Source organism: Natator depressus, chromosome 5, assembly GCF_965152275.1.
Source record: "Natator depressus isolate rNatDep1 chromosome 5, rNatDep2.hap1, whole genome shotgun sequence".
In the NCBI taxonomy this organism is placed as follows: Eukaryota; Metazoa; Chordata; order Testudines; family Cheloniidae; genus Natator; species Natator depressus.
The window spans coordinates 41,406,285-41,433,967 of record NC_134238.1 but is presented as its reverse complement, the minus strand read 5'-3'; the positions used below and the strand labels follow the sequence as shown (position 1 = coordinate 41,433,967).

At 43.4% G+C, this 27,683-nt stretch overlaps 1 protein-coding gene across 5 annotated transcripts in view; it reads right to left on the bottom strand.

The window, feature by feature from the left end:
• ERBIN (erbb2 interacting protein) overlaps nucleotides 1-27,683 on the bottom strand; it is a 208,224-nt gene that overhangs the window by 154,914 nt on the left and 25,627 nt on the right. For 4 of the 5 annotated variants that reach the window (XM_074952640.1, XM_074952636.1, XM_074952639.1 and 1 more), the window contains exon 3: nucleotides 12,446-12,560. The gene's annotated coding sequence lies outside the window, so the exon portion shown is untranslated. Of the gene's footprint in view, nucleotides 1-12,445; nucleotides 12,561-13,695; nucleotides 14,023-27,683 lie in introns of all 5 variants that reach the window. The other variant, XM_074952637.1, reaches the window with a different exon arrangement.

The window sequence follows — 27,683 nt, the reverse complement described above, 5'->3', positions numbered from 1 at the left end:
TGTTGGCATAGCTACCACCGCTCCTTGGGAGTGGTTAAATTATGCCAATGGGAGAGCTCTCTCCCATTGGCAAAGAGCTGCAGCTCCACCGCTGCAGCACTGTATGCTTAGACAAGCCCTTAGACAGCAAACTTCTCAGGACAGGGATGTGTCTTACTTGTGTTTGTAGAGTTCCTATGGAAATAGGACACTAAATCTGCTAGGGACTTTGTGATGTGTAACAAGCTAGCAGTGTTCCATAACACACCCACCCTGTTAGCAAGGAATGAGTTGGCTAGAAGAGTGATAAGTAGATGGTGACTCACTGCAGCAAGTGGATCCTTAGCTATCTCCTATGAGGGAGGGGGAAGGGAGAACTTGGAGAGCAAGATGACTGAGCCAAGACTGAGTGTGTGTGGAACCTATTCGTGTAAGGGAGGAGGAGCCCTGAGCAGAAGGCTTTGGCCAGGACAGTTTCCTGTATAATTGTTTGAAAACTGTTTTGTGAGAGACTTCATTAAACTAGACCCAGGATGGGTGAATTTGTTTGAGACTAACTCTGTACTCATTAAACCAGACCGAGGAGTGAGAATTGTTTGAAGTAGGCTGGGAAAGTAGTACCTACTTACAAAATGAAAAGGAGTTCTTGTGGCACCTTAGAGACTAAAATTTATTTGAGCGTAAGCTTGAAGCGAGCTGTAGCTCACGAAAGCTTATGCTCAAATACATTTGTTGGTCTCTAAGGTGCCACAAGTACTCATTTTCTTTTTGCGGATACAGACCAACACGGCTGCTACTCTGAAACCTACTTACAAAATGTTACCATTATAATAATTCTTCAACTTTATTTTTTAAAAAGTGCATACCCTAAAAGCTCTAGTCTTTATATACTTGTCTGAACATTTAAAGATACCAAATACAATAATTTTTTTCTAAAATGCAAGACATTTTACTGTTGAATCTTTACAAAAGGGTCTTGAAAGCCAACTTGCTACTGGACGTACACCAAAGTTGGGTATCAGTCCTGTTTGAAGAGAACTACATTAATGCAAACTAGGAACCTTTCAGTTCACACCTGCATCATGCACATGGGGGAGTTACAGCACAGCACTTTGATGCACACTGCTATTCACACCCGTTGTCTGAACTGCAGGGTACTGTACACAAACATTTGAAAGAGCAGGAAGGAAAGAGTCTGTCATGTTGCCACCCACAAAGTACAGAGAAGCAGGAGGAGAAGGAGAAAGCTGCTGCAGAGAAGTGGAGAGAGAATAAGAAGGGACCAGAGTAGGGGGAATGTGATAAGCAGAGAGGGACTGTGGTAGCGTGGGGGCAGAAGACCTGGTAGTTGGTAAGGGAAGAAGGGGGCAGACTGGGGAAGAAAGAAGTCGAGAAGGGTCTGAAACAACAGAGCACACTCCCCTCCAGAACATGGAAATGAAACCCAGGACTCATCCTGCTGCCAGCAAATACCCATGAAACCCATAAGCAAAGTATGTCTGATCCTCTTCTAGTGTCTGGCCCACATAAAGTATAATAGCCTGCTACATTCCATTCATTCAAATAGTGGACATCTGTACTGTAGATCTAGTTTCCAGACCTGCCAATGACTCATGTGGGTGTTAATAACTTGCACATGGTGGAAATGTGCGTGCCAGTTAGCTTTTTTAAAAATCTAGGCATTTTCGTATGTAAAAAACTACATTAAAAACATTAAGGTTGCAAAGTTCAACATGCAAAAATTTGCAAATGTAAATCAATCCTCTTGTGTGATGCAATATGGTATTATGTTTCTCCTTAAGGGATTCCTGAATCATTCAGTGCACAAAATGGGTAAGTGCCCATTGAATTAATCAAGGTTGTACAGTATCACCTCAAGCAAGGTATTCCCAGCAGATAAAGGAAAGTTTTATCACTATACAGGGCACTGGTGAGTCATCTGGAATACCGTTTGCAATTCTGGTCTCCTATGTTTAAGAAAGATTAATTCAAACTGGAACAAGTGCAGAGAAGGACTGCTAGATTGATTAGAGGATGGAGAACCACGTAAAGAGAGGTTTCAGAGTAGCAGCCGTGTTAGTCTGTATCCGCAAAAAGAACAGGAGTACTTGTGGCACCTTAGAGACTAACAGATTTATTAGAGCAATGTTACTATATTATTATAAATATAACAAATGTTATTAAATTTATTCATGGGCTACAGCCCACTTCATCGGATGCATAGAATGGAACATATAGTAAGATGTACACACACACACACGCACACACACACACACACGCACACACACACAGAGATAAGTTGGAAGTTGCCATACAAACTGTGAGAGGCTAATTAGTTAAGATGAGCTATTATCAGCAGGAGAAAAAAAAACTTTTGTAGTGATAATCAAGATGGCCCATTTAGACAGTTGACAAGAAGGTGTGAGGATACTTAAGGAAATAGATTCAATAGATGTAATGACCTAGCCACTCCCAGTCTCTATTCAAACCCAAGTTAATGGTATCTAGTTTGCATATTAATTCAAGCTCAGCAGTTTCTCCTTGGAGTCTGTTTTTGAAGCTTTTCTGTTGCAAAATTGCCACCCTTAAATCTTTTCCTGAGTGGCCAGAGAGGTTGAAGGGTTCTCCTACCGGTTTCTGAATGTTATGATTCCTGACGTCAGATTTGTGTCCATTTATTCTTTTGCGGAGAGACTGTCCGGTTTGGCCAATGTACATGGCAGAGAGGCATTGCTGGCACATGATGGCATATATCGCACTGGTAGATGTGCAGGTGAACAAGCCCCTGATGGTGTGGCTAATGTGATTAGGTCCTATGATGGTGTCACTTGAATAAACATGTGGACAGAGTTGGCATCGGGCTTTGTTGCAAGGATAGGTTCCTGGGTTAGTGTTTCTGTTGTGTGGTGTGTGGTTGCTGGTATTTGCTTCAGGTTGGGGGGCTGTCTGTAAGCGAGGACTGATCTGTCTCCCAAGATCTGAGAGAGTGACGGATCATTTTTCAGGATAGGTTGTAAATCTTTGATGATGCGCTGGAGAGGTTTTAGAATTAAGGAGCTTGGCTTGTTTAATCTAACAAAACAAAGGTTATGGCACATCAACAAAACAGATATAAACTAATCATCAACAAGTTTAGGCTTGAAATTAGACAAAATGAAGTTCTGGAACCCCTTTCAAGTGGTGTAATGGAGGCAAAAACAAAAAATAAAATAAAAAACTTAACTTGTTTCAAGACTGAGCTTCATAAGTTTATGGAGGTGATGGTATAGTGAGGTTGCCTACAATGGCATATGGCCCATTTGTGACTGCTATTAGCAAATATCTCCAATGGCTGGATACAAGACACTAGATGAGAAGGTCTAAATTACTACAAAGAATTATTTCCCAGCTGTCTGGCTGATGGGTCTCACCTTCATGCTCAGAGTCTAAATAATTACCGTATTTGGGCTCAGGAAGCAATTTCCCCCAGGTCAGATAGGTAGAGACCCTGGGGAGTTTTCACCTTCCTCTTGCTGATTGAACTAGAGCAGTGGTCTCCAACTGGTTGATCGCGATCGACTGGTTGATCCTTGAGTATCTCCCAGTCAATCGCGATCTCTGGTGGTGCAGTGTGGCTAGTACTAAGGCAGACTCCCTATCTACCCTGGCCTCATGCCAGGGTGGTCCCAGGGACAGGGGGGCATGGGTCTCCCTCCGCACGCTGCTCCTGTCTGCATGCACCACGCTTGCAGCTCCCATTGGCCAGGGGAGCTGAGGGCGCAGTGCTTGCAGACAGGCGCAGTGAACAGAGCCACGTGTCCCCCGCCCTGCTGCAAGGATACGTTGACCCCTTCCAGGAGCAGTGTGGGACCGGGGTAGGCAAGAAGCCTGCCTTAGCCTCGCCGTGCCTGCCACCAACCGGGAGCCACCGGAGATAAGCACTGCCCGGTGGGAGGCTGCACCCCAACCCTCATCCCTGAACCCCCTCCTGCACCTCAAGCCCCAGCCTGGAGCCCCTTCCCAGAGCCAGCACCCCATCCTGCACACCAACTCCCTGCTCCAGCCCTGACCCCCTCCTGCACCCCAATACTTTGCCCCAGCCTGGAGCCCTCTCCTTTCCCCTTCAATTCCCTCCTACAGCTTGCATCCCTCACCCACACTGCAAACCCCTCGGACCCAGCCCAGAGCCCGCACCCCCTCCTGAAGCCCAAACCCCTACCCCAGCCTGATGAAAGTGAGTGAGGATGGGGGATGGAGTGAGCGGGGTGGGGCTTTGGGGAAGGGGCAGGGCCTTGGGAAAGGGGCAGGGTAAATCCTGGGTTGCCCTTAGATTCAAAAAGTGATCTTGTGCAAAAAGGTTGGAGACCACTGAACTAGAGTAAATGGTGGATTGTCTATAACCTGAAGTCTTTAAATCAAGATTTGAGGACTTCAGTAACTCAGCCAGTGGTTATGGGCCTATTACAGGACTGAATGTAGGAGGTTCTGTGGCCTGCAATGTGCAGGAGGTCAGACTAGATGATCACAATGGCCCCTTCTGGCCTTTAAATCTATGAATTAATGGAGACTTGGCTGCAGGACCCCAGCCACATTTGTTGCGAAATTGGAAAGTGTTAAATGAAAGAGGCAAAGGACTGCAGTAAAAGAGGATGGTCTCATAATTAATGCAATGGAAAACCATCCTTAATAACTAGATTCTCTTTCTGCTGCAGTTCCTGTCTGAGGCTGGACAAGTCACTTAAGCTAAAATTTTCACAGGTGGCCAAATGGGTGCTGACTTGAAACATCTGAGGACTTATTTGCAAGAATGCTGACCACACACATCTCCAACTGAAGTTGACCGGAGCTGTGCTGTGAACATACAAAAAGCTACAAAAACATTAAGTACTCTGAAATATCACACCCCAGGCATTTCAAGTTAGGGACCCGAAGTTGCTGGATAAGGCTCAAATTATGAAAAGTAATCTCTCTTTGCCTCAGTCCCTTACCTGTAAAAAGAAAATACGGTCACCTCACCTTCCATGTGTTACAAATATTTATCTTCACGAAGCATTCATACACTACAGTGATGAGTGCTATAAGAAAGCACATAAGGAAATTGATAATTCCGTATTCCATACAGGGTTTGCATGACATGCACCTAAGAAAGCGAAGGGTCACACGGTGAATGAGGAAAATAAAAATAAATATTTAATGGCTACCCATCCAGTGAGCACAGTCTATCTTAAGCATTGAATGAGGCGGGGTCATGTAGAAAAAGAATAGTCTGAATAATGGAATTCAAGGTTATCATAGAATCAGAGGACCGGAGAGGTCAGCTAGTCCAGTCCCCTGCACTCATGGCAGGACTAAGTATTATCTAGACCATTCCTGACAGGTGTTTGTTTAACCTGCTCTTAAAAATCTCCAATGATAGAGATTCCACAACCTTGTTGGATTATATTAAAGAAGTTCTGTATTAAAACCACAAATGAGTTTGATTCTCCATAGTTTAAATTCCAGGGTATTACTAATTAAGAGGTCTCTTGGTTTTTGGTACTGTTTCTCTCCCTCTGTGTGTGAAACTTGCAAGCTGCTAATTGCGTTAGTACATTCTAAGACAGAGTCTGTTCTCAAAGCAATTCACACAGAGAGACTCAAAGCAATACTCTGTAACAGAAACAGCACCCAGAGACTCCCCGCCCTTTTGTTGTATTCATCTTGCTTTACTAACAATTGTGATTAAAATAGAGATAGAGGATGTATGTGGATGGATGCTTGGTGTGGATAATAACAACGATCAGGGAGGTGCCAGCCTAAGAATCCAGTGTCCATCGGCTGAAGAAGGCGTCAAGTGGAAATAATCAGAGGACCCCCGGAGGGCAGACTGGAATCCACCCAACAGCCTCAAGAATGGGAGAACCAAAGAACAAGACAACATCTAGCAGCACGGAGCAGTCAGGAATGTGCTATCTGCTGACTGATTCAGCAAAAGCATGATGAAGCAATTCCCATAGACTGGGATAGGAAGAAATTCCTATAAAAATAGACTCTAGAAAGTGAGAACTTTGGGGGTCTGATTCTGCAAACCAACTTCCAGGAGCATCAGATGAGCATCTGACAAGGCCCTGCTCCCTCCTCATGTCCAGGCCACCTGGCCAGTGGCTTGGCATGAGCAACTCTAAGGCTGGTAACTATGATAACCTTGCAGAACCTGTGTGTGTGTGTTTGTATGAATGAATGTGTGAATAAATATGAGATTGAATGGAATGTTATAGCTATAACTAACTGCCTACTACGATTCTTTCTGTATTCACAATAAATGTGGTATTTTGCCTTTTCCTCTTTAATAAGATCCTGTTGGTTTTTATTTTATTGGTATAACAACCTCCCTAGGCAATTTATTCCAGTGCTTAACCACCCTGCCAGAAAGTTTTTCCTAATGTCCAACCTAAACCTCCCTTGATGCAATTTAAGCCCCATTGCTTCTTGTCCTATCCTCAGAGGTTAAGAAGAACAATTTTTCCCCTCCTCCTTGTAACAACCTTTGACATACTTGAAAACTTATGTCCCCTCTCAGTCTTCTTTTTTCCAGACTATCATAATGCATATGCATAAGGGAGCCAAATTAAAGCAATCTTAATGCTGGAAATTTCCTAGTTTTTGAGTATTTGGCTTTGCAATCTTAACTCTCCTTTATATGGAGATCTTTTTAAAATGCAATACTCATTTAAACTGAGTTTAATAATATGTACTGAACTGCTGTAGTCTTGTATGCTCATTCTTGAATTTATAATTGAACATGTCATTCTATTACAGTTCCATTCCTTAAAAGTTGCTGAATATTCCAGGAGTTTGGCCTTACAGAGATAAGAGCCCATGCTTTTCCACTCCAAATGTGAACAACTTCTTAAAATCTCAAGGATCCGCCCAAAAGGAAGATATCACTGAGACACACTGTCAAGGCATTTTAAAAACAAGGCAATTAAAAACACGCAGCTTTCAGGAAGTATAAGTTCCTGTTTGCATGTCATAATGGTAGTGACTGATACTAGGTTCTTATCTTGCTGCAACAGCTACTTGATTTTGCTTGTCCGTAAACATCACTCCAAAAAATATTTTTCATTCTATTGTGTTTCCAACAGACATGTTCCATCTGCTAGTGAGGTATGATCTGTTTCTATATGACATCATCACATTACACTTGAGAAGACTAATGCCAGTTTATAAACACTAAACCTTGGCTCGGTTTCAAAACTCCTTACTACCTGCCACGTAAGTAATGACAAAATGTGTGGATTATCTTTTGTCATATAATTTAGAACTACTCTACTATGATGCAAGGCTCTTACATTTTCTACAAAAGGCAATTCTAAATAAATGATTTGTTATATGATTGAACTAGAACTGTACTGTACTGTCCCTTTGGATTTTTTATAATACAACAGAATCTAAGTCATTATTCCTCTTTTGACCCGTAAAAGCCATCCAGGGCCACAAGTGATGTGTGCTGAAGTGCAAATAAATTATTACAGCAATAAAGATTTTTATATTCTGGAGCCATTGTATATTTGCAAGATAATTGTTATTTCTTCAAGTTAACACCTTACTCAAAGGAAGGTTTAATTTTGAGATATTTTAATTTCCTTGAGATTTACTAAAAGTTATTTTTAATACCTGTAATCAGAAAAAAAATAACTAACTGTGCAGGTACAGTTTGAAACCATCTTTACTGGGCAAAATAATATATGTAATTTAAAAAAAGCTGTCTTTGTGTCTACTTAAACAAGAGGATTACTGGGAGAGCACAAAGTGTTTAGAGAGGCAGTGATGATGAATACTCCTAAGGGTACTTTCCTTGGGGATGCACCCCCTCAAATGAAAGTAAAACACCTTCAGAGATATGAGATTTTAGAAGGAATTCATTCAGGCTAACATAACCCTGGAAAAACACATAGAAGTTACTGAAACACTAGTACTACCGGCGTCATCTACAAGTCTCTCCCTGTTGAGGAGTCTCTCTTTGTCTGAAGGGTGCTTTGACAGAAATTTGCTTTCAGTGGAAATAACTGTGGCCTCCACCTAAAAGGACAGGACTGCCAAGTCACACTCCAGTGCACCTTGGAGAATATTTAAGCACATTGTCTATCTTCCTTGTACGGTTGCAGACCTTATATGGTTGCAGATCCCTTTGTGGGCATGCTTGATTGTTTTGGTGATTAGGTGGGGAACGTATCCTCAGCTATGTCCTGTACAGCTCCCTATTCCATTCAGTCAGCTGGATCTTCAGAGATATCTGCTGTAGGTTCCATGCTTATAACAAATGGAAACGTCTAGCTATGTGGAATTCCTCCTGGTCCTCTTCTCTCTGGCAGTCTCAGCATTTATGTACCTTCAGCCATGTAGAATGCCGCTTCACCTGTTGCCTTTGTTGTTTACAAACCATCACGCCTCCTCTCTGGTTTCCACATTCTCTGGTTCTCTGATGGTCAATTCCTTTTTGTTGAACTGGGGGTGGTTATACTTCCTGAATCCGACTGTCCGAGGACTCCATAAACCCTTTCATAAGAGAAAAATGTCATTTCTCCTTTGGAAAGATGGGTTCCTGATATTTATAGCCAAGACAACCCCAGCAGGCCTGTAGTGTCATAACAGGTAGCATGTTGGTGGGACAGTTGTTCCAGAGACAGCCTTGAGTGGGGGTTCCCTGCCGGAACTGTTCAGCAGAACTGTAAGGCAGGAGGTCTGGGCCAATGTCTACTGCTACAGATGCAAGAGTGTGTCAACAGGTCATGAATGCTAACAAAGGAAACATGAAGGAAACCAAAGCTCCCTTCAGCAATCTTGAGATATCTGGTCACCGTGATGTGGTGAAAGAGCCACATATATGCCAAGTGGATGGGATAGAGACATGGGGTCATTGCTTGTCCCAGGCCTTGCAATCCTGTCTGTGGTCTTGATGGCAAGACAGAGATTTTTCCAGTTAGCACCCAAATCATGCATGACTTATGTCTCTAGCTCCTTGCAAGATGCTAAAAGATATCCAGTTGAAGAACACTGTTCAGAATATATTATTATACTGAAAGAACTGGCTTCACTACTGTGTACAGCTGAAAATATCAGAAGCTTGTCAGAACCATCCACCAAGTACAGTATGTTCCAGTAACAATCTAGAGGTGTCAAAAAGTATGGCAAATCCAATGGTTTAATATTCAGCCTTAAATATCCCTCAGCAAATGCTGAGAAGGAATTAGACTTTCACATATTCTGTCTCTGCACAAAGAAGAACTTACTGTTTTTGTCAGTCTTGAAGATTTTATCTTGTATTTTTAAATGCCGTATTTTTAACATTTTTTCCACACTGGATCCAGAAATTTAGCAGCGTGCCAAATTCCAAGTTTAACATCAGACAAATTATGGCTTCTTTCCCAGAAAGCAATGAATTTTTAAAATTTTACACTAAAGCATCTGCAGAATGCTCCATAAATTCAACAATGGACTGCACTTTGTTATAACTGTGTATTGGTTATTTCACAAACAGGCACTTCTATAGCAGCTTCTATCCAAGTATTTCAAAGCTCTTTATAAACATTGCTTAGGCCTCAAAAGACCCCTATGATGTAGTACATCATACAATCCTGTTTCATAAAAGAAGAATCTGAGGAGACATGCCTGCGGCCACGCAAGTCTGTAGCAGAGCCAGGAATAAAAACCAGCTCTAACCTAGTCCTGTCCATTAGCCACTAGCTAATGCTTTTTTCTCCCAAGCAGAGATGCATCATCATTCTCTACTAAAGTTTTCCACACAAGCCAGTAAGGTCCTGATCCATTGAAGTCAGCGGGAATCCTTCCATTAAACCTCAGTGAGCTTTGGAACAGGTCTTACTCACTGTTGCTTTTAAGATGAAACGGACAAAGAACTGGATTAACCTTCAGATGGAACAAACTAGTATAATGGAGGTTATTAGTTAAACTAATATAGAAATAAAAAAGTTTTATTTCAAGAACAGTATTCTATTTTCTGATGGCCTAAGGTGATCACTTTTTTCTCCATGCAGAAATTAATACTCACTGTATGAGGCTCTGGGAAAAGTATTCTATTCTCTACAGACATTAAGCGACCTGAGCCAACATAACAAACAGGAAATGGACCACCTCAGAGTTAACATTTTGCATTGCTTCTTAAACTTCCAGCTTGATTATTATGTTATGTGGTGCTCTAATGTATGTGCTTACCAATAACCCAATTAAAGTTACCAGTTAATTAAATCAGAAACAGCACAAAGAGAAGAAGTAAGTTAGTATTATGGAAAAAAAGGAAGTATGCACCACAACAGCAAAAAATGAAAGAAAGCTTTGTGACTCAAAAAGCCAGCAACTGAATCCGATTCTTTGCTTTTCAAAATCCTTGTCTACAATATGCATTGCAGTGTTTGCTCCAGACCTCAAACGTAGCATCAAGAAAGCACGTTAAAACAAACAAACACACACTTAATTGTTAATCTCCTCTCCTCTCCCAGTACATGGAAGCTACATCCAGGGCTGTTCCTACCCATACGTAAAGTACGCAGCTGCGTAGGGCACCAAATTTCCTGATGCCCTACGCAGCTGCGTGTTGCTCCAGCCCCTGCTCCACCTCTTCACTAAGGCCTCCGCCTCTGCTCTGCCCCAGCCCTGCCTCTTCCCACCCCCACTCTGCTCCCACTTGACCCCTTCCCAAAGCCCCTGCCCCTGCTCCGCCCCCACTCCCCTGAGAACTGCAGCAGAGGTCGGGTGCCCTGCACTCACCGGCAGCAGTAAGTGGAGCGACCCAGCCACAGCCTGCTCCGCTCCTCTGGCTCTCAGCCATGCAGCCGGTGAGTGCTGGGGGGCGGTTCCCCCCTGCCTCCCAAGGCTGGGAGCCAGGGGAGCAGAGCAGAATGGGCTGGGGCCAGGTCGCTCCACTTCCTGATGCCCCTGTGAGTGCAGGGTCGGCCTGGAAACCACCTCCCACCCCGCAGAGGCCTGTGGGACTGTGTAGGGCACCAAAATGGCTAGGGACAACCCTGGCTACACCCTAAGTTATTCTCATCTCTCTTTTCCATTACTACTATTTTTGTCTCCGTCTCCTAAAAACTTACTGCCATGCTACTGCCTAGACTCAACACAATGTCCAAGCAACATTTCCTGTACTACCTTTTCTTTATTATAGCCACTGAACAATCAACAGTCTTGCTGGGTATTTGCATTTAGTAGCATGTTATTTCATTTCTAAAATGGTATTTCACCAACAAAATGCTTAATGAAACAGTTATTAGCAAATTATCAAATTTCAAATTTAAGTGAAATCTCTGATATGAGAGTCAGGAGTTCCTAGGGTGAATCCTACTATCAGCAAAAACTGGTGTTCATTAATTTCTGGCATCAGGAGAAGAGGGTGTGGGGGGAGAGTGTGTTTGCTTAATGGGTTTAATTGGCTCTCTATGGTGAAATTACTTAAGAAGGCTGAGACTACCACCTATACTCCAAAAAGATCCAAATAAACTGCAGTCTCAAAGAATTATGCAACAGGCTCCAATTAAACACATACATTTATACTGCACGTATATAGAATATACATAGTATATATTTTTATATATAATCACACAGTTCTGGTTTTTCTCTCTCCCCTTCCCTTTCATTCGTTGGACTGATGTGAACCAGTCTATGCATCCTTTATTACCCTCAGAGCCTGGAAGCAGACAGGAAGCCAGATGTATCAGCTTTTGCAATTATAAAAAGAGTTACAAACGTGGCACAATCTTGACCACTCTTCGCCAAACCACTTCTTCGCAAGAACCACTTCTCAAACAGTTCTTCCATAGGTGATTGGTAGAATAGGTCAGTTGAGGCTAAGCCTCCCCTGACGCAGCTGCTGCAGCCGGATGCCCAGTTGAGGATTTTTGGCAGCTTGCACAGGGGAAGTTTTTGATTATTATGCCCCAGGTAGGTTCCAGGGCAGCTGAGGAGGCAGTATGTGCCACTCAACTTCCCGGGGTTCATCAGTAATCTCAGAACCCAGGAAGCTGAGTAGCAGATACCGCCTCCTCAGCCACCCTAGAACCTGCATGGCATAAAAGCTCAGGTTCTTCAGGAAGAGACAAGAGCTTTTCCCGCGGGGCAGCTTGGGGTCTCAGGAGGGGAGGTGCAGCGCAGCTGGGGCAGCTCCAGCCGGCCCATGGTTCTCCAGCCATAGGTGGCAGTGGTGGTGGGGGTGCCTTGGGAGAACGGGTGGAGCCAGGGGGCTAGCCTCCATGAAGTGGGGCTCCACCTGCCACCCACAAGTTCTTCCATACCTTCCCTAGATGCTGCTATCAATGCAGACTCCAAACGAACATGCTTTTTTGTTGCTGATTTGTGGTGGGTGGAAGAACAAAAAAAAAACAGGATCAGAGGAAGGAATATCCACTAGCGTACATGCCTTCACCTTCAACAACATGACATACTTTTGCGTTGTACTTCCCTCTAGTCCATTCAGACTGTTACCTACCCGAATCACTCCACCTCATCCAGTTGACACCATTGCAGCCTGAATTGGTTTCTGAACTTGGATCTCAAACTCAGCGGGATGCAGCAATGAGCTCAATATAACCATCCACATGGAACTGTAAAAAAAAAGTTAAGACTCATTTTAATGAGTACATAGAATTTTTTTCCACTAACAGTGCCTAATGGAAATACAATCCAACAAATCAAAAATACTAAGATTGCCTTATTTCCTATAGTTACTTGTCAGTGTAGTACCTAAGTTCTAAACCAATCATTCTTGCTGTTGAATATTAATGTGACCCAGCTATTGCTAAAGGGCAAACATGAGTGGAATGTAAAATCAGAACAGAAACTATAAGACTGATTAATTTTTTTGATTCTCATGCACCAACCAAAATATTTGGGTTGCAGAAAAGTGTTTGAATTCAAACAAAACAAAAACCCACATATGCAAAATAGCGTGAGAAAACATTTTTGTTTCTAGAACACAGTTAATAGGTAAACAAAACAACTGAAAAACAACATTTACAAAAATTAAATCTTGAGCCTAAACCAGATGACAGTATCCATTTAAGGACGCAATCTCAGAGCATCAGAGGCATATTACAAGACAGAGAACCTGTATGCTGAAAGCATTGTGTCGTGATGCTTCTCCATTGGCCCCTCCTAGCAACAGATTAGGATAAAGAGTCCACAATTATTTGGCAGACCTGTCAGCTGCCCTTCATTTTAGTCTAACGTAAGGTTTTACAGGAATGTCTGTCTGTGGTTATTGATAGGAGGGGATGGAGTTGCTCTTGAATGGTTTGATCCATTTCTATCTGGAAGTTCTGTTCTGCACAGAGAACTCTCTTCTGGAGAGCTGCTGTATTATAGAATCATAGAATATCAGCATTGGAAGGGACCTCAGGAGGTCACCTAGTCCAACCCCCTGCTCAAAGCAGGGCCAATCCCCAACTAAATCATCCCAGCCAGTGATTTGTCAAGCCTGACCTTTATTGTATATTATGTATGTTGAGGACATACATTTCTATTATACGTTCCTGGCTAGTATACTGGAACAGCAGCAGCTATAACTCTAAGACAGAACATACCCATCACCTTATCTTCATGACATTTATTGAGAGCAACTCAAATAACCTTACAAAAATATGGCAAAGAACAGGAGGAGGAGGAGGAGGAGGTGGAGGTGGTGGTGGTGTTACGGACGCATAGTTTTATCATCCCGCTTCAGAACAGGAGATTACTCACCTGTGCAGTGACTGACATTCTTCGAGACAAGTGTCCCTGTGGGTGCTCCATTCCAGGTGCTGATACACCCCTGCGCCTCCGCTTGGAGATTTGTACAGCAGTACCTGCACAGGCCTCATGTGCTGCTGGCGCCTTAACTGTGCGTGCGTGGCCCTGACTCCTCAGGTCCTTCTCTACTTTGGCGTTTGGAGAGGAGGAGGGTGGGTAGTGGAACACCCAGATGGACACTGCACAGGTGAGTAGCCTCTTCTTCGAGAGATGTCCCTGTGAGTACTCCACTCCAGGTGACTGAGAAGCAGTATCTTTAGGATGGTAGGGACTTCGGATCTGGTAAAAAAAAAAGTCAGACAGCATAGCTCAGACCATTCCAGTGTCAGTCAAGGGTCCCTGAGTGCTAAACACTATGCCCTTAAAGGTGTGCTCCGAAGCCCAGGTAGCAGTCTTGTAGATGTCTACGAGGGGAATATTACATAAGAATGCAACAGACATTGACACAGATCTGGTAGAGTGTGTCTTAATAGAAGTTGGAGGATGTATCTTCTTTAATTGGTAGCATAAGTGGATGCAGTCTGATATCCAGTTGAATATTCTCAGGCTGGATATCGATTTGCCCTTAGATAGCTCTGCAGTTGAGATAAAAAGTTTTGGGGTCGCCCTGAATGGTCTAGTCCTATCCAGATGAAGTGTGTGCATTGCTGCTTCAAAAGTGCTTGCATGCTGTTTAGGAAAGAAGGTTGGTAGATGGATAGGTTCATTGAGGTGCAAGGACCAATGCACCTTCAGGAGAAATTTGGGACGCGTTGGAGCATGGACTTTATCCTTTAAATAAAAATAAAATAAAAAAAGAAAAAACGTATGGTGAGTCAGGCATGAGAGCTCCTACGCATCTGGTGGATGTAATTGCCACTAAGAATGCAGCTTTCACAGATAGGTGTAGTAGAGATCAGGATGCTAGCAGTTCAAATGGCTTTTCCGTCAAACGTGTGAGGACCAAGTGTAAGTCCCATGGTGAGTGAGTGGTCTGATGTCTGGGTACAGCGCCTGGATGCCTTTAAGGCATCTTTTTGTGATAGTGTGGGCAAAGGTAGTGGTGTCACTGATCTTCTGGTGAAATGCTGTGATTGCTGCCATGTACCTTATGGAGCTGAAGGAGAGGCCAGATTGTTTGAGCTCCAGAAGGTAGTCCAGTATGATTGGAAGAGATACAGAAGTAGGAGCTGTTTGCCTGGCAGAACACCATGCCATGAACCTAGACCATTTATGGATATATGTGGTACGTATAGATTGTGCCCCGCTGTGTAACAGTACAGTTTGCACCTGCTCAGAGCAGTCTAGTTCTTCATTGGAGAACCACTGAGGAGCCATGCCTTGAGGTGGAGCATTCCTATGTTTGGGTGGTGTAGATGGCCCCTGCGTTGGGACAATAAAGTTCGGAGGCATGTGGGGAGGGGGGGAGGAAGATTGGTGGACAAGTGGACATCCATGTTAGAAGTGGGTACCATAGCTGTCTGGGCCCATAGGGGCTATCAGTATGATCCTGGCCCTCTCCATTTGTATCTTTAATACTATTTTGTGTACCAGTGGTATCGGTGGGAATGTGTATAAGTAGGTTGCTGCTCCATCTGATCGTAAATGTGTCCCCCATGGAATGTTTTCCCAGACCCGCTCTGGAGCAGAATCTGGGGCATTTCTTATAGTTTCTATGGTAATATTTGGCTAGGAGGGCAGCATAGTTTGCCACCTTAAATTGCAATGTGGAGGATGCATAAACCTTGTGGCCAAGTCCATTCTTTTACTCTCCCTGTCAGAAGGAGTAGACTGGAAATGTTGCTGCTTGTTTCTTTGGTTCGCCGCTTCCACTACCAGCAAGTTTGGTGCTGGATGTGTGAAAAGAAATTGAGCCCTTGGAAGGGACACAGTATTTCCAATCTGCTCTCTTGCAGGTCGGGGGTATAGTGGCTGGGATTTGCCAGATATTCTTGACTGGGTCCATGATAGCTCCGTTGATCGGGAGGGCAATCTTGGATGAGGCCGTAGGTTGCAAGATATCTGTTGAGTCTCTGACACCTACTCCATAGTGATCTTGAGCTCCCTAGACACCCTTTTAAATAGGTTCTGAAAGTGGATGAAATAGTCTGCCGTTGCTGGCGGTGGCGGCATAATAGCCTCACCAGGGGAGGAAAATGAGTTGTTATTTGGAGAGGTATCAGACAGCACATCTTTGTGTGCACCACTGCAGGTTCCTCCCATACAGTAACTCCTCGCTTAATGTTGCAGTTATGTTCCTGAAAAATGCTACTTTAAGTGAAACTATGTTAAGCAAATCCAATTTCCCCATAAGAATTAATGTAAATCAGGGGGGAGAGGGGGGTGTTCGGTTCCAGGGACATTTTTTTTTCACCAGACAAAAAGACATTTTATATTCACACACACAGAGTATAAGTTTTAAACAAACAAGTTAATACTATGCACAGCAATGATGATTGTGAAGCTTAGTTGAGGTGGTGGAGACAGAGGGTGGGATATTTCCCAGGGAATGCCTTGCTGCTAAATGATGAACTAGCACTCGGCTGAGCCCTCAAGGGTTAACACATTGTTGTTAATGTAGCCTCACACTCTACAAGGCCGCACAAATGGAGGGAGGACACACAATAGACGCATGGCAGTGGCTGCAAACATTCCCTGCAGAAACTGAACGTGATGATGAACTCATGCGGTCTCACTGGAGTGCACCACTTCCTCCACATTCCAAGGTGCCGTGGTGGGTCTGTGTGTGTGTGAGAGCGAGACACACACACACTGTGTGTGTGTGTGTGTGTGTGTGTGTGTGTGTGTATATATGAGAAACGTGCATTGCCCCTTTAAGTACACTGACCCCACTCTTAAGTGCACTGCCCTTTTAAGTAAATCAGCAAGCTGAGACAGCAGCTACTGCCAGCAAGCTCCCTCCATCCTGAGCCCTGTCATGTTGTCGTCCCCCACCACTCTGTGGAGATGGAGTACAGGAGCAGGGGGGCAGGACTGGGGTGGGGAAAAAGAGGGACCCCCTGAAATTAGCACCCCTCTTCCCTCCCACCCCCTGCACAGCAAGCAGGAGGCTCCCAGGAGCAGCACACAGCAGTGTGGGGAGGGACACCTGAACTGCCCAGCAATTGATAGCCTGCTGCATGGCTGCCTCACAGGGAGCCAATAGGGGGACTGCTGGCCCACCCTGGTTCCAAGCCCCCACCAGCTAGCTCCAATGGGCTGCTCTTCCTGCAAGCAGTGGACAAAGCAGGCAGCTGCCAAACAACATTATACGGGAGCATTCCGCAACTTTAAACGAGCACGTTCTAATAGATCAACAACATAACAACCAAATAACATTAACTGGGACGACGTTAAGTGAGGCGTTACTGTACATCCATCACAGACACGTGTGAGGGTTGAGGAGGAGATTTGGTGTCACCTCTATGTGGGCTGTGTCAACTGGTGTGATGTCCCCTTTAGGGCCCCCATGGGTTCCAATAATGCCATTGTCCGGGGAAGGGCATAGGTGGTCCCATCCAAGGGTGCCCATACCAGGATGGTAACTCTCTGGCATATGAGAAGGGAGGGATAGCTCAGTGATTTAAGCATTGGCCTGCTAAACCCAGGGTTGTGAGTTCAATCCTTGAGGGAGCCATTTGGGATCTGGGGGAAAAAAATGATGATTGGTCCTGCTTTGAGCAAGGGGTTGGACTAGATGACCTCCTGAGGTCCCTTCCAACCCTGATATTCTATGACCTTGATCTTATTGGTACAGCATTAGTAGGTGTGTTGAATGTGGAGGAGTAGTGTGGTGAAAAAACTCCCTCCACTTTGTCATCCTCATCACTAGAAAAGTGAGAGGGGATAATTGTCGGTATGGTGCCAACGGTCTCACTGAGACATCAGAACCCAGTAAAGAAGATTCAGGGGTTGGTGAAACAAGCAAATCCTTTTGGTGAAGAAACTGCGGTGCCGATGGGTACTGCGCCGAGTGCAGTGACAGGACTGCAGGGTCAGTTGGTGCTGACTGGTGTGGCAACATGTGCGTCATCAAAAGGTGGCAAAGAGTCAATGACGAGGCTGTAATAGCGGTTGTGTGCTGCACAGACAAGTGCGCCAGGGGTGGCATCGAGTCCTTTACGGTGCCGGGCAGTGCCATGGTAGAAGAGGCAGACAACTTAAAGCCACTGGCCTCAGCACTGGCGTGGTGCATAGCAGCAGCAGCTGGAGTATGGACAGCGCCGGAGGTGCCCGGAGTGTCGTATGTGCTGAGCCGCGGTGTGGTCGGCATGGATGAGATAGACCTGCTCAGGGACCGTTCGGAGGCAGTCTGGTTCCCATGAGGTGACGAAGCGGCCTCTGTTTTCGCTGATTTTTGTCCTTAGTTGACTTCGGAGGGCTGTCTTGAGGAGGACTCATGTCCTGGATCAGAGGCGGGTTTGAGGGAGGGACTTTTCAATCAGAATTAACTTAAGCCTCAGGTCTCTGTCCTTCCGTGCCCTGACTTTCAGCTTGCTACAACGGGCACATTTCTGGGGGACATGGGATTCCCCCAAACAGCAGACGCATTGAGAATGGCCATCAGAGATGGTGATGGTGTTGGATCATATTAAAGAAGTTCTGTATTAAAATCACAAATGAGTTTGATTCCCCATAGTTTAAATTCCAGGGTATTACTAATTAAGAGGTCTCTTGGGTTTTGGTACTGTTTCTCTCCCTCTATGTGTGAAACTTGCAAGCTGCTAATTGCGTTAGTACATTCTAAGACAGAGTCTGTTCTCAAAGCAATTCACAGAGACTCAAAGCAATACTCTAACAACAGAAACAGCACCCAGAGACTCCCCGCCCTTTTGTTGTATTAACAATTGTGATTAAAATAGAGATAGAGGATGTATGTGGATGGATGCTTGGTGTGGATAATAACTGAATGATCAGGGAGGTGCCAGCCTAAGAATCCAGTGTCCATCGGCTGAAGAAGGCGTCAGGTGGAAATAACCAGAGGACCCCCGGAGGGCAGACTGGAATCCACCCAACAGCCTCAAGAATGGGAGAACCAAAGAACAAGATAACATCTAGCAGCACGGAGCCGTCAGGAATGTGCCATCTGCTGATTGATTCAGCAACAGCATGATGAAGCAATTCCCACAGACTGGCCTAGGAAGAAATTCCTATAAAAAGAGACTCTAAAAAGTGAGAACTTTGGGGTCTGATTCTGCAAACCAACTTCCAGGAGCATCAGATGAGCATCTGACAAGGCCCTGCTCCCTCCTCATGTCCAGGCCACCTGGCCAGTGGCTTGGCATGAGCAACTCTAAGGCTGGTAACTATGATGACAACCTTGCAGAACCTGTGTGTGTGTGTGTGTGTGTGTGTGTGTGTGTGTGTGTGTGTGTGTGTGTGTGTGTGTGTGTGTGTGTGTGTGAATAAATATGAGATTGAATGGAATGTTATAGCTATAACTAACTGCTTACTATGATAACAACCTTGCAGAACCTGTGTGTGTGTGTGTGTGTGTTTGTATGAATGAATGAGTGAATAAAGATGAGATTGAATGGAATGTTACAGCTGTAACTAACTGCTTACTATGATTCTTTCTGTATTCACAATAAATGTGGTATTTTGCCTTTTTCCCTTTAATAAGATCCTGCTGGTTTTTAATTTATTGGTACAACAATGGCCTCTCTGCACATAGTCATCTCTTAAAGCCTGGGGAGGCAGGCATAACGTGAAGTCTAACTAACTAACCGGGAGGGAAAAAACTGGGGGGGGGGGGGGCGGCGGGAGGAGGGAGAAGGAAATAAAACTTATCTGACTAAAATACTATGCTAATTATACTAACTAACTAACTATCCGAAAGAGAAAACATTTTGAGTCGGACCACTGAGCTCCATCTCAGGCCGGGGAAGGTAGAGAAGGACCTAAGGAGTCAGGGCCACGCAAGCGCTGTTAAGGCACCCGCAGCGCATGAGGCAGGCACTGTGCGTACGTGGCCCATTCGGGTACTGCTGTACAAATCTCCGAGCGAAGGCGCAGGGATGCACCAGCACCTGCAGTGGAGCACCCATGGGGACATGTCTTGAAGAAGAGCAAGCAGTCTATTTGGAAAAAAAATACAATAAATAATCCTTGATTCAAATGAGAACAAGATTCTTCATGAAGTACTGGCGGAATTCTGCACCAACAAATTAAAAATTTGGCACATAGTACTTTAAAATTCTGGATATTTTATTTTTCAAAATAGCACTATATAACCATGCCAGTTTCATTTACTTTGATAATTTATCTCAAACTACCTGTCAGCAAGTACATCTGTATCAGTACAGACACACAAAAATTCCCCCAGGAGTACAGAGTTAAAGAAACCCCTATGACAGCCCAGTTCCAGCTTCCCTGCCCCTTCCTCTCTCCCCCCTCCCCCAGCCAGGGAGTCAGACACTCTCACTCCCTCCAGAGCCCAGCCATGGGCCATTCCCAGCCCAGACACTCACACCCCCAATCTCCCCAGAGGCCAGCTGCGGGCCAACCCCACCCCAGTCTGAGAACGAAACTGCTCTAAGGAGCCATTATGCTGAAAACTATTATGCTGCCAAACACTTCTCATTATTCCTAATATTCTTAGAATAATAAATTGAAAAGAACAGAGGCCCAGTTAAAGTTTGACAAGATAACTATTTTGGTTTGTGGCCTTTTGGAATCTTCACTTGCTTTAATGAGTTAGCCCATGGCCTTGGGCGCTATGTTTTTACAATTAAGAATTAATGCATTTAGCATCTCATCAGACCCAAACACCTACAGGGTCTCTTTGCCATTTGTCTAATGTAACAACCTGAAACTGTAAGGGACATTCATGGTTCCATTCCCTGTGTTACACTCTCCTCGGCTTGTCTTGAAATGAAACAAGGGGTTTGCTATTTCCAAAAAGTATATGGCTGAAACAGTTTTCCTTGATACTCAGCTAATGGGGTCTGAACAAATCTCCTCTCCTTGTGACTTAGGCCATTGCTACGCTAGAGAGAGCTTACAGGGCGCAATTGTACCGATGCAGCTGCACCGCTGTAAGCCCTCTAGTATAGCTGTTCTAAGCCAATGGAAGAGAGCTCTCCCGTTGACTTAATTAAGCTACCCACTACGATCAGCAGTAGCTAGGTCAGCCACGCAGCAGAGGGTGGCAGCCCTGCACTCTCACGCCCACCCCCATCACTCCTGGTCCCCACTGTGTCCTCTGGCCCCCAGGCTCCAGCCTCAGGCTTGCCACCAGCCCATCACTCCTGCGCCCCCCGCTGCCTCCCCCAACCCTTCATCCACCTACCTCATTGCATCCGGCCCCTGCTCCCTCGCTTGGTCCTACATCCATCCCACAGGCATCCACTGCCTCACTTGGCCTCCCCATCGCCCCTGGCCCCTGCTGCCTCCCTACCCACCTCCCCATCCAGGTCTTAAATTTCTCCTCTCTGCTTGCCAGGGCTAAGTCTGTTGTGAAAAGTGATATTTGTATGTTTGTTAATACCACTTTTTACTGCTTCCCAGCTAACGAGCAAGTCTGCTGTTATGAAAAGTTATATTAACAAACATACAAATATCACTTTTCACAAAAGCAGACTTGCTAGTTAGTAAGTCTTTTAAAAAGCAACCAAAAAAACCCAAACAACAACAACAACAACAACAAAAGACACGAATATGCAAAGCACCTTGTTTGTTTCTTTTCTGTTTAAGTCCAGCAAAGAGTAGAAACAACTGGATGTTATTTTTAAGAACATAAGACCGGCCATACAGGATCAGACCAAAGATCCTTCTAGCCCAGTATCCTCTCTTTTGACAGTGGCCAATGCCAGGTGCCCCAGAGAGAGTGAACAGAACAGGTAATCATCAAGTGATCCATTCCCTGTCGCTCAACCCCAGCTTCTGGCAAACTGAGGCTAGGGACACCATCCCTTCCCATCCGGGCTAACAGCCATTGATGGACCTATCCTCCATGAATTTATTTAGTTCTTTTTTGAACCCTGCTATAATCTTGGCCTTCACAACATCCTCTGGCAAAGAGCTCCACAGGTTGACTGAGTGTTGTGGAAAAAAATACTTCCGTGTGCTTGTTTTAAACCTGCAGCCTATTAATTTCATTTGGTGACCCCTAGGTTCTTGTGTTATAAGGAGGAGGAGTAAACAACACTTCCTTATTTACTTTCTCCATACCAGTCATGATTTTATAGATCTCAATTGTATCCCCCTTAGTCATCTCTCTTCCAAGCTGAAAAGTCCCAGTCCTACTAATCTCTCCTCATACAGAAGTCGTTCCATACCCCTAATCATTTTTGTTGCCCTTTTCTGAACTTTTTCTAATTCCAATACATCTTTTTTGAGACGGGGCGACATCTGCACAGAGTATTCAAGATGTGGGCGTAGCATGGATTTATACAGAAGCAATATGATATTTTCTGTTTTATTATCTTAATGATTCCCAACATTTTGTTAGCTTTTTTGACTGCCGCTGTACATTGAGTGGATGTTTTCAGAGAACTATCCACAATGACAATTATCTCTTTCTTGAGTGGTAATAGCTAAGTTGGACCCCTTCATTTTGTATGTGTAGTTGGGATTATGTTTTCCAACGTGCATTACTTTGCATCTATCAACATTGAATTTCATCTGCCATTTTGTTGCCCAGTCACCAAGTTTTGTGAGATCCCTTTGTAACTCTTCGCAGTCTGCTTTGGACTTAACTATCTTGAGTACTTTTGTATCATCTGCAAGTTTGCCATCTCACTGTTTACCTCTTTTTCCAGATCATTTTATGAATATATTGAGCAGAACTGGTCCCAATACAGATCTGTGGGGGACACCACTATTTACCTCTCTCCATTCTGAAAACTAACCACTTACAGGGTGGATAAAAATCAATGATAAAAAAAATAAAAATTAAAAAAAAATTTAACTTGGATTTTTTTTGATAAAATGCTTTGAGAAAAAAAACCTATCTAAAGATAGTTTTAATTAAGATATCTTTGAGCTATAATGTATCTCATCATGGAATAGGGATAAACTCTAATTGTATAGTATGAGAGAATATATTAATGTAATGTTTAAGAAAAGTTTTGTAAATGAGTTCCAATAGTTCATGGATTAGGGACCCAATCTTATGGGGCTCCAGCGGCTTCTGTATAGATTATTTAGGTTAATCTTTCTATCTACCTACTGGGACTCAGTGCTCAGTCTAGAAGATACCATCAGAGATGCTTAGTTTTGCTGTTCTCAAACTGTGGATTTGTCTCTCCAGAGATAACATGCTTGTTAACAGCAAAAATGTTTTAAAAGAAATAAATATATAAACAGGTGAGAAACAACAGACCTCAACCCTATTGTCCCACCGCAAATTTGTGTACACAGAGTCAATCCCTTACCTCTCTCTAAAAGTGCAAAGTTTCAAAAAGTTCAATGAATAGAAGATTGTTGGGGGCATAACAGATCTGGACAAGGAGAAGTCTGGAGATAAATGTGAGAAGGGAGGGACAGGTAATAGAAACAAGTGAAACTGTCTGAGCAGCCTATTCCAGAAGTCTTGAGGTCTTTCTGAGTGTAACCTTCATTGATTTGAGATCTACCATACTCTCACTAGAAGGGAAAACCTATAATGGCAGCAGGCCGTAAAAGAGACCCAGTTTGTGAATATTTTAATGAAGTTCCTGTACCTGTGGGTAAGACAGGCATGCGTGCAAAATGCAAACAGTGCAACAAAGAAATGTAAGGCCTGGTTGCCCGAATGAAACATCATGAGAAGTGTTCCTTCTCAGGAGGAAGCTGCGTTGAAGATGACGAAAGGAACATGTCTGAACATGCAGGATCTTCAGATTGGTAAACTTTTTTATTTCATACTTCTTTCTTAAGGACTGCCTGTCTTCCTTCTGGACTATTCTTGAATTCTCATGTTTGAGCAAAAAATATAGTTGTTACTCTATGGTACTATCATTTTAGATGCAGTTGTGATTAAAAAATAAATAGCTGAAAGAGGCAGATCTTCCTTTTACAATTTCACCTTTAAAGTAGTACTGAGTGTCAGTGAATGCAATGAGTAATGCTAAATGAGCAGTATGGTAATAATAATTAAATAACTGCATTGACTTATTTTGTTTAGGAGAATCCATCCTTAACATACAGGATTCTGCAGACTATCCACCTTCAAGATCACCATCATTTTCTATAGTTTCAGAGTTATCTGCCAATGATCATGTTTCAGTCACATCATGTATGTCACATAGCTACAGTGTATCTATCACCTGTAGCAAAAAGAAAAAAAACTCCATCATCCAGAAACAACCATAGATAAGTTTGTGATAAGAACCAGCAGATTACAAAAAGAGGTAATTGATGAAAACATTGCCCAGTTTGTTTATGCAACAAACTCTCCTTTCCGTATGATTGAGAACCCACACGTCATTAACATGGTTCAGTCATTAAGACCAGGATACAGTCGACCCAAGAGAGCAGATGTTGCAGGCAAATTGCTGGATAAAAGTGTATGAAAGAGAAATTGAGCAGTGTGCAAAAGGTCTAGAGGGTAAAACTGTAAATCTGAGTCTTGATGAGTGGAGCAATGTCCACAATGATCCTGTTGTATGTGCTTGTGTGACAACAGAAGAAGGGAATGTTTTCCTTGCAGAAACAATTGATACATCAGGAAATGCACATACAGCAGAATACTTACAAGTAGCAGCAGTGAAAGCTATAACAAACTGAAAAAAATTCAAACGTCTAGTACGCAGCTTGGTCACAGACAATGCTGCAAATGTATCCAAAATAAGAAATTTAGAAGAGCGTGAACAGAGTCCCAAGCTAACAACATATGGTTGCAGTGCTCATTTGATGCACCTCCTAGCCAAAGACTTCAGTGTTCCAGAAATAAAGGCTAATGTTGTTGAAATTGCAAAATACTTCCGTAACAACCACGTTGCAGCAGCTGCTCTGAAAAAAGTGGGAGGAACTAAGGTAACTCTCCCACAAGACGTGCAATGCAACTCAGTAGTGGACTGTTTTTAACACTATACCAAGATCTGGCCTAATCTGACGACAGTTTGTGAACAAAATCGTGAAAAAAATAGATGGTCACAGCCAAAGTTCTCAACATTGGGCTTAAGAGAAATGTTGAACACATGCTTAGTACCCTGAAGCCTATTTCTGTAGCCTTGAACAAAATGCAGGGAAATAGCTGTTTTATTGCGGACGCTGTTGAAATTTGGAAGGAACTGAGTGAGATCTTAAAAACAGAAATATGCAATGACGGAGTTAAGTTACAAGCATTAAAAAAAACAAATGGGACAAGCACTATCTCCAGCTCATTTTCTTGCAAATATTCTCAATACTCGGTACCAGGGTCAAACCTGAACTGTTGAAGAAGAGGAGTTGGCTATGACATGGACATCCAGCAATCATCCCCCCATAATGCCAACTATAAAACTTCAGAGCTAAGGGTGAACCATTCAAGAAATATGTTTGCTGATGATATTTTCAAGAAAGTCACATCAGTGAACTGGTTGAAGTCACTTAATCTCTTGGATTCAGAGACCGCTGAAGTGATAATCTCACTTTTACCAGCAGTAACTTCTTCTGCCGGTGTAGAAAGAATATTTTCTTCCTTTGGACTAATTCATTCCAAACTGAGAAATTGTTTGGGACCTGAAAAAGGAGGAAAGCTTGGTTTTTCTTTTCCAGATTATGAACAAACAGGAAAATGGAGGTGAAGACGACTGAGTTAGCTGCAGAAGCCAATATTTTAAGTTTCTCATGTTGACCTGGCTGACAGTCTAATTTTATTTTATTTTATTTTTAAATATTTCATTTAACTATTTTAGTTAAAATAAATTAACAAAAACTAATCTGATTTTCAAAAAAACTTGAATGTTTAACTAAATTCAAAAATTCATATGCTTGTTTTGTTAAAATATTATAGGTTTGCTGTTGAAGAAAAAAAATCCAGAATACATAATGTTGTTGTTTTAGTTAAATAAAACAATTTAAATGTTTGTCTGTTGATGTTCTTCTCCTAATACAGCATGTCAAGAAAATCCTCCAAATATTAATGATTAACCTGTTGAATTGGAAATAGTTCACTTCCCAATGACTTCATAAATATCTGCTTCAATTACCTTTAGTAAATGAAATAACCAAACAATCATTCATTTTCTGATACAGCTGTAAAACTAAACTGAAAAGTTTCCAAAATAAATCACTTTAAAAATGTATAGTGTTTACCTTCTAAAAATGAAACCCACATGTATCTGAGTCGTGAAGAATGTATATTAAGGTTATAACAACCAACAAGAATGCACTTTTATGTAGAAATCCATGATTAAATAGAGTCTTCCTGACTAGTGATTTAAATTATGATTTAAATCCATTTGATTTAAAACAAATCCACCCTGATTTATTCCTACCCTTTGTTTCCTATCTTTTAAACCAGTTACCAATCCATGAGAGAACTTTCCCTCGTACCCCATGACAGCTTACTTTGCTTAAGAGCCTTTGGTGAGGTTCCTTTCTGAAAATCTACACTATATCCACTGGATCCCCCTTATCCATACACTTGATCCCCCTCAAAGAATTCTCAAAGATTGGTGAGGCATGATTACCCTTTACAAAAATCATGCTGACTCTTCCCCAACAAATTACGTTCATCTACATGTCTAACAATATTTAAACCTCAGTTCTTGTGCAATAACTAACATAGCCATGTGGAGGGCCACACCCTGAAAATGGCCTACTTTATGGGAGAGGACACATTGATCTGTAGACTATTGACAGATTTTGAGCAGGAGAGGATCCAGATAACATTCCTTTGAAGCCTCCTTTTAGAGGCCAAAGTTATTTCAGCTTTTTGGAACAGTGTGTGTGAAATTCCCAGACAATTGTCCAAAACCTCAGGGCTTGCAGTAAAATAGAAACAGGGAAATCTCAAGAGGAAAAAAAAAAAAAGATTAAAAGAGCATGCATAATAGCTAGTCTTATCAAGACAAAACTTTTGCAGAACACAGGTGCCATTTGGAATTAGTGTAAAAAGCAAAATCTTATAATTTTCATATCCATCTTTCCCTTTCTCAAACTCTTTGGAGAGGCAAGACTTAGTCTCTATCAGGTACAAAAAGACAGTCCCAGGGAGCAGCTTGAGCATCGTTAAGCAGTAGCAGTGTTTGAGGCAGATCCAGAGAGTGCCTCAGGGTATGTCTAACACTGCAATTAGACACCGATGGCTGGCCCAAACCCCTGACTTGGGCTCCAGGGGCTCGGGCTAACAGGCTGTTAAATTGAAGTATAGCCATTCAGGCTCAGGTTTCAGCCCTGGCTCTAGGATTGCAGTGTAGATATTCCCTCAGTCAGCAGCCAGTAGCGAACCGACTTCCTAGATCTGCTGCTGCTGCTGACTGAAACATAACAATGACTGCCACTCCATAGCAGTTCTCAGGTGTCTACATAAAAGTGTGATGAACTGGAGAAGCTGCCCGACAGCACCAAAGGGGTTAAAGAGAGCATTTGGGCCTAGCTAGCAACACCCTGTTACACCTGCACCCAATGCCAGGCATGGAGAGAACATGGTTCAGTTTGGAGCTGACTGGCAAAGAGGTAGGAGCTAGTTGCCTCCCTCCCAACTGGAAAGAAATGGTCACTAGCCTACCAGTCAAGGCAGCCACTAGGAAACAAGCATAGTCTCCCTATTGGAGATGGAAGAGGCTTAGGAGCACCTGGTCTAGGTGACTGAAGTACAGAGATTTGTCTGGTTCCAACCCTGCCAAAAACTTACAGCTGTCCCACCCAAAAGAATCTGGGATTGCAGCAGGATGAAGCCCAAGGTCCATAAATGGGCACTAGTAGAGGCAAGCCACCACAGACACTTGGACTATAGGGCCCATGCCCCAAGCTGAAGGGACAGTGGGTAGAAGTAGCCCAGGTCAGTAGACACAGACTCCCCACTAGGAGGTCTCCCACTCAGTGGTTGA